Here is an 8,608-nt window from a genome sequence, read left to right on the forward strand (position 1 = left end):
GTAGATCATGTACTTTATTTGCTTTGCCAGGATCCAAGAGTTATCAACATCTTGAAATCAGATCACTACATTTTGGCAACTGCGCATGATCTGAGGTTTAAGATCTATGTCTTCTCTTTTTTTCCAGCTGACCCAGATCTCAAGAGATGCAATGAGCTCCTGGTGAGCAAGTTGACAGCTGAAGTGGTACATGACACGACGACTCATCCTCCCTCAGTTTGTTTGACAACTGCTGCTAGGAAAAAACTTGATGATGACAGTCTAGATTGCAGGTGCTGGGATCTAGCTGAGAGAAGGGAACTAGCTGATTCTGATATGCTTGTTAATATTTTGGGTAGAATGGCATGCTGGCAATTTTATGTTTTTCTATAGAAAATTTTCACCTTTATTAGAGAGGTGTTTTTGTCTTTTGAAAGGTAGAAGCTTTTTTTTTTTACATTTTTGCTTCCTTGACTTAAAACCACTCTGCACTTGAATATAGGCTTTAGCACATGACGAATAGGGATTAGTATCATCATGACTGAGACTGGAGAGCGACAAGAACACTGCTACCCCTGTTTCTGTGTGACCAACGGCACTGAGACTGGAGAGTGACAAGAACAATGTGACTGGAGGCTAGAGAGTGACAAGGACACTGCCATCCCTCCTGTTTCTGTATGAGTTATGAGAATGTCACTGGAGACTTTTAAAAACACTGCCAGCCCCTTTACTTGAATTTCTGTTTCAGCACTAAACACTGTCACCTCTCCTTTTTCTGGGTGAGGTATGGCACAGTATAATGTGACTGTAGACTTTTAAGAAAACTGACAGCCCTATTATTTGTATTTCAGCACTGACAATTAGCAATGGAGCAATGACACGTAGATTGTAGACTGGCAAGAACACTGGCACCTCTCCTGTTTCTGTGTAAGCTAAATAACACAGTACAATGTACTGGAGATTTTTAAGAACACTGACAGCCCTGTTATTTCTATTGCAGCTCTGACAACGAGCAATGAAGGGAGCAATGGCACTTAGACTGTAGATTGGCAATAACACTGGCACCTTTCCTGATTCTGTGTGCTATAACTCAGTAGAATGTGACTGGAAACTTTTAAGAAAACTGCCAAACTTCATCTTTCTGTTTTAGATATGACGCTGTCCAACTGAGCTAGAGACTTGCAAGAACCCTGCTAACCCTTCTGTGTCTCTCTGTGAAATGGCACAGGATCTCCGTGGAGGGCGTTATTTATAGAATCTAAAACTCGCGAGATCCGATGACGCAACAATGCCATTTTGCCTAGTTTTCTTTTCCGAGGGCGCGCGAATGTACGGGATCTCTGATGTTCGGGTTGGCTTGGCCCTAGCATCTCTAGTATAAGTGTATGTGTGTATATATATATATATATATATATATATAATATGTGTATATAGTCATATGGTGTATTGTATTAAATTTGTATAGTGTCTCTCATTGCTTGTTGAAGGGTGAGCCTGCCGAAATGTGTAGCTAGATGACATTTGAAGAACTTGTCCTTTGTTCAATGATATTTTTTAAGTGCAATTTAAACTTTTAACAGCATTTGATTTATTAGCACCTTTTCTATCAGCACTCTCGTTTCTCTAGCATATGGAATTCATAACACTGTGTTTTACAGTTATTTCACCCCCTCCTTATATAAAGCATGGGATGCTGTGGCCTTAGGTCTGAATTTGACCCATGTTCTATCTATCGGGAATTTGTATGTTCTCCTTTTGTCCGTGTGAGTATACCCTGGGTGCTCTGGCGTTCTCCCATGGTTCAAAAACATGTAGGTAGATTAATTGACCTCTGACTATATTGGCCTTATTGTGTGTTTTAGGGCCTGTGGTAGAAATAGTAGATTTTAAGCTCCACTGGAGTGAATGAATGATTAAACATCCAATTGTAAAGTTGTGCATTTTAAGTCAGAGCTATATGAAAAGTGAATATTTTAATAAATAATTAAGCTGAATGATATTTATAAAGGTGCAATCACAAGTTTTTCATGGAGGGGATTACAGCTCATCAATGTTTTAAAAACCGCTAGGTTACATTATCATATATTACGACATAACGTATCCCCCTACTGTAATATATAAGGATAATAGAAGCAGCAGAGATTCATTTTATAGAGGTCGTGTAAATCTGAAGTGAATTACCAATTATACAGATATTATTTACAGAATTTTATATATGGGATAATATATTCCCCACTGTAAAGAATACGGATACTAGAAGTCACTGAACTGTGACCATGTAAAAGTATAAGACTGTATATTATACATATATTCATCATTAGTTATTTATATAGCGGCACTAATTCCGCAGCATTGTGCAGAGAACTTACTCACATTAGTCCTTGTCGCATTGAAGTTTACAGTCTAAATTCCCTAACATATACACACACACACTAGGGTCAATTTTGATAGCAGTCAATTAACCTATCAGTATGTTTTTGGAGTGTGGGAGGAAACCGGAGCACCCGGAGGAAACCCACGCAAACACAGGGAGAACATACAAACTCCACACAGATAAGGTCCTGGTTGGGAATTTAACTCATGACCCCAGTGCTGTGAGGCAGAAGTGCTAACCACTGAGCCACCGTGCATATTATATATTCATAATATAATACAAACATAGAATAGAAAAATCAGATATTAAATTAATTAATATTAAGTATATATTAATCTTATATTACTCTTACAGTAGAATAGTTTACACCTCAATACAAATGCAAGGCTATAATGAATAACTGGAGGAATGGTTTCACTATGCATTGCCGTCAATACCCCTAACACCTATAAAATTACCTGTACATAGATACTGTATTGTGCTTTTTAATTATTTTTGAGGAAAGAATATAGGGGCTTAATGGCAGATAAAAAAAAGCATCAATTCCCACTGCAAAAGCATCTAGGAGACAGCCTGTCATCTGTGGCTGATCGTTAGAGGAGCCTTCAGTGTTTGAACCAATGGGAGTTTGTAGATAATCTCAGGTAGGAAACATGCGTATATATTACAAAATATATCTGATAATAACCCCCTTTCAGACGTCAGACCCTAGTGCAACTGAACTGGCATCATTGTTAAATCTTCAACCTATATTTTAAAGTATACAATGTACATATATCAGATACATTCGCTGTTTTCTTCAAAGGAAGTTTATAAACGTACTAATAGGTGTTTTATACACTGCAAGTTGCTGATATAGACAGCCATAGCTTTATTCAGGACACATCAAGATATGTTTAGAGAATACTATTTTGAGTTGCATATATCTTAATATTTATGCATCTCAAAAAAACCACTTAAAGCAATTTCCCAGACATAATTTCATGCCTATATTTTGACATCAAAATTTCGGCCTGCTCTATAACAGGCCCAATGCCTCACAATGTGAAAAAATGCTCTTCATTGTCCCAAAAATAGCGATAGGATAAAGTCCCTCAATCAATGAACTGCATAATGTCATCTACTAATTAGAATGATATTCAACATGTGGTCTAACTAGTGACTTGTAGAGTTAATTTGGCGCGAGGTGACGTGAGGTGTCTCCAGAACAGTCCATGGAGACACATTGCGTCTGAGTTTTTACAGAAGTCTCGTCTCATTTTCCCTCGTCTCCTACAGAGGTGCGCAGGAAAAAGAGAATTCTTACCATAATAGCCAGCAATATGCCATTTGATCATCAAGTCAATGTTCTGCAGCACCTCACGCTGAATTGAATCTGCTCCATAGAATGGTAATGCTAAGTGTGTTTCAAGTGCAGTTATCCCCTTTTTATGCATCCCGAGATTGTATTCACAGTTGCTGCCTGACACTGTGTTCTACTACAAAGCTTTATGTCTACTGGTATTCCTAAGTAATTTTCATACCAATATAGCCTTTACTGTGTATGAAGACTCTCAATGCAGCCATAAACAAACAAGACTGAAGCAAACATATACAGAGTATGGGCAGCCTAAACTAGATGAGTGCAGAAACAAACATGCAGTGTAAACATTTCCTGAAGGGGCAGCATAAAAATATTACAAAAAGGTCAGTGGAAACAGAGCAATAATATTTAACACATACTTGCCAACTTTTCCTCGTTGGCTTAAGGGAGTTCCCGGGGGAGATGGCTGCGTGGGGAGGGCCTCGCCCCCTAAACGATTGCCACAATTTTGGCCAATTTCAGCAGGGGGCGGGGCTAAGATGACGCAATATTTGCGTTGTTAAGCCCTGCCCCCACCACTTATCTATTGCTGGGTCAAGAACCGGAAGGTTGCCCTGCTCTCCCAGGAGGTCTCCCAGAAATGTGGGAGTCTCCCAGACATTCCGGGAGAGTAGGCAACTACGCGTTTAAGAAAAGCAGCTAATCAATCTCTAGAGACTGAAGTGTCTTTTACATTTCTGTCTCCATTACTGAAGTCATGTTGTCTTACCTGTCAGTCTTTGATTTAATCTTGGTCTCCATGAAAATGGCCACCTCCATAGGCATCAATACATGGACATAGGACACAATTTCTGAATTGTGTCATCATGCCACAGATGGTGAAGCCAACCATGTCTTGTACTAGCTCAGCATCAGGGAGAATGCCAGACTCTTCAGTGAGTGAGGGAGATCACCCCTATTTCAGGGAGTCTCCCTTACATTCAGGGAGAGTTGGCAAGTATGATTTAACATTTTGTATGTATAGTATTAAAATAAATGTGAGACCTATGTGGGCAAGCATCATATAAGCTATAATTATGAATATATACATTATTATATAAAACAAAAGATAGCACCCATTACCTCACGCAAGAATCAAGAGGAATGCAGAACATGCTATATGCAGAAGAAACTCAACAGCCAGTACATACTGGAACAGCAATGAGACTGAAATGTATGTAGTAGAATCTACACTCTAGTAGGAAATCCTAATTCAATGGGAAGCTGAAATAAAAATAAAACCCACTTGATTAAAATTTCCATCTGCCTTTAATTCTGTCGTCCATTTAAAGCTGACAGTTTTTTTTTTTTCAGGGACTTGGCTTGTTCTGAGATTTGCTGACAACAAAAGAACATTTTGACATTCAAACTTCTGTCTTTTCTTGAGATTGTCTATTTTACATATGAATAAAGCATATTTTGATTTGGCTTATTGGCTCATGCAGCTGTGGTGCCATGATCAAATACAACACAGTGTACAAAGCATCATTTGTAACATATTTTCACTTTTTTTGAAACAAAGAATTTGAAGGGAATGAAACAAAATACGGAACCCACTGAGAGAACTTATATAAAATGTGTTTCAGTCGTCAACTTGCATTGTAGTTCTTCACTCTCAGCACCAGCCACTGTTGTGTCCATATACAAGGGAAATTCAATTTTGAGCCAAGTTCCGTTGGATGGGTATTATGGTATCTAAAATATCCCTGATTTTAAAATCAGTGATGTTTTAGTACTTAACATCCAGCGGAATCTCATCACACAAGGCTGCAATGGAACTTTGCTCCGAATTGAATCCCCCCATTAAGTGTATTTTATTATAGAAATAAAAACATTAACTTGGGTAGGTATATACAGAAGGCATTTCAACTGTGCCCACTTATCAGTTCGTTGTGGTGTTGTGACTAAAGAATTAAGATGGGGAATTTCCTGTTGTTCTATTTGCTGAATTGTTTCCACACACAGCTATTTTCTGTCATCCTTCTACAGAAATGAAGCTTACGGAGATCTTACAAAATTTGCATTTTCAAGCTGTGAATTATACAATTTTTTACGAATCAATGTAATTCACTATAGAGAATGGAAATGATGCCATGTTCTTGTTGACACAGGTTCATATAACAGGAAGCATGAGAGAGCTTTTTAGTTTGCATTTTTCAGCCTGTTTAACTTTCAGGGAGCGGTGCTGCTTATGTAAGATTATTTCATGGCAATATGAAGATCAAGGACATTGGGCTGAAATGAGCACAGTTGTTAAGACAGGCAGGTGTTGTGCATGGTTTTCTTGTATCTAAACATATATGAAAGTGTGTATTGTGTTTCACAGCTCATGGGTGCATGGGAAAGCATCTTATAGTCTGGGGCAGCCTCTACTAAAAACAATGAGCCTTGTGCTAATCAGCCCTCAGGCTGGTAAACATTGTTAGGGGTGAATCCAGTTACCACTTGATATGCTCTTTAAACAGGTCGGACTGGAACAGACTTATGGTTATGGAAACTGAATGTAATTGATGAATAATATTATTAAAACTGATAACGATAATCCAATATACATTGACCTCAAATTCAGCCATGTTTGGATCAGACTTTTTACACAATAGTTGCAGAACAGGTTCTATACTGTGAATCTGCCTACATTTACATATCAAATGTTGTCAGCCAACTTTCTGTGACATGTATTTCTCCTCCTCTTAGGAAGCTTTTAAAATCACACACAAAGGGGTAAAAGCTCTATCTTGCTCTCTTACATCTATATGAAAACTCCATGAACAAGTATTCATGGCTTTTATAATGGCTGCAGTGTGAGGCAGCATAGAGGGCTGTTTTGGCTGGTACATGGGTGACATTACATAAAAAGAAAACATTGAAGTAATGAAGTTTGGTCAGTTTATGTGAAGTTTGAATGGAATGTATAGAGTTTGTATCGTCTGTCTTTGGTTTACAGATGGGTAGACTGTTAAACTGGATTATAGTTTGAATGGAAGGTAGTTTGTTAGATGCAGATATAGGGCCTGAGTCATTAAGGAGAGCAAAGCATAAAAAGGAGTAACTTTGGGCAAAACCATGTTGCATTGTGTATTGAAGGGGGAGGTAAATTTAAAATGTGGGGACAGATTTATAGTTGAGGTAAGGCATGTTCTAGATCAACTTTAAATTTCTGTGTATAAATAAAGCTATAAAGTATTTGTCTTTTAGATGTAAAAACAGCCAATATTTAACTTATGTGCAAAATAATAATCTAATTTGCACCCCTTGCATTGTAAGATGGTTTGTCCCGGAGAACATTTACTCCTGTTTTTGCCTTCCTTTCCTTAATGACTCAGGCCCATACAGTATATTAGAGAGTATAGAATGTGTGTCTTTGATTTAAAGATGTCTAGAATGTGAAATTGTAAGTTTTGGGAGTTTTTGTGGTATTTTGAATGGAAGGTAGTTTGTAATGTGAAAATTTGAAGTAATGCAGTTTAGTGCTGGAGAAATTGAGTACTTATGATGATAGTTAATATGGCAGCAATATGATAGACAGTGTGTTTAGAGGAGATTGTGCTTATGCAGACAATACACAAACTGGAGGTTGATCTAATCCCTCCATGCCTTCAATATGGCTGCCATTGTAAGTTAATATGACAATGATTGGAGACAGTGGCTCCTATGTGAGATACATAATGTCTTTGTTGTAATGGTTAAAGTTTCCATGTGAGATATGTGGAATGTGGACACTGTGTCATGGCGGATGCAATGCATGACGAAGTTTACACTACACACTTTGGAATTTGACTGAGGGGAGTGAAATTAAATAATGTGACAATATATGATTTCTTATTCAGATATAATGTATGTGAGTAGTATGGGATGTAAATGGCATTTGAAGCTTATAGTTAAATTCAAGATTAAAGATTAGAATGTTTGTTTGTTCAAGTGAATGTTTAAATATAGGACAGTCTGAGGGTATCTCCCCACAGCTGATATATATATATATATATATATATATATATAGTCACACGCCGGACTCCCGCTGTTTCCTCCCGGGAGCCGGCGTGCGTGTCCACTGCCTCCTGCGGGGGTCCCCACCTGAACCTTTAAGTTTTCACTTACCTGGTTCCACGCTGCTGCAGTCCATCCAGCACTGTCTCTCTCCTTCCTCTTTGGCACTTTTCTGGTTCTGCGCATGCGCAGAACGGTCAAACCCTTTTCTATGTTCTTACTGCCCTCTATTGGCTGCCTAATTGGAACTACACTATATAATATCTTTTGACCTAAACTCTGTGCTGGTTCTTTCAGTCAGTCTCTGACCTCTGCATTGGATACAGCTCCTGTGCCGTTTCAAGCTCCTGGGAATTCCTACTGTGCGTTTTTGAGTTCCTGCGCCTCCAGGCTCCTACGCCGCAGACTATCCCTACTAATTACCTTCAAATGGCGACGTCGCATTATCACCGCTACCACCTCCGAATGGCAACGCTGCATCATACCTATTATCCACTTCCAGTGGCAACGCAGCAGTCCATCCTGTATATCTTCTCCTAGTGACAATTCTCGGCTCGTCTCTACTCTGGTTGCCAGTAGCAACGGTCAGTTCTCCAGAGGCTCTGCTTCGTTGGTACCTCCTGTGTGCTCTATCCACCTATTCTATGCTCTTTCTCTCATGGTTCACTGGGAACTTCCCTAAGGGGCCGCGACCTGCAAGTGGAAGCCGCAAAGTCCATATTCCCTTGCGGGAATCACTGGTGAACACCTTTTGCTTGTTAGACTCCGCACCCCTAGCTGAAGTCACGCCAATCCCGGGTGAACTACCAGGATCCAGTTGTCCCTCATTGGTGCCGTGACATATATATATATATATATATATACCCTTACACCAAAATAGCTTATATATTTATAAAACAGGCAGTGAATTTATTGTATAACATCTATGC

The sequence above is a fragment of the Mixophyes fleayi genome, chromosome 2, assembly GCF_038048845.1.
Source record: "Mixophyes fleayi isolate aMixFle1 chromosome 2, aMixFle1.hap1, whole genome shotgun sequence".
NCBI lineage: Eukaryota > Metazoa > Chordata > Amphibia > Anura > Limnodynastidae > Mixophyes > Mixophyes fleayi.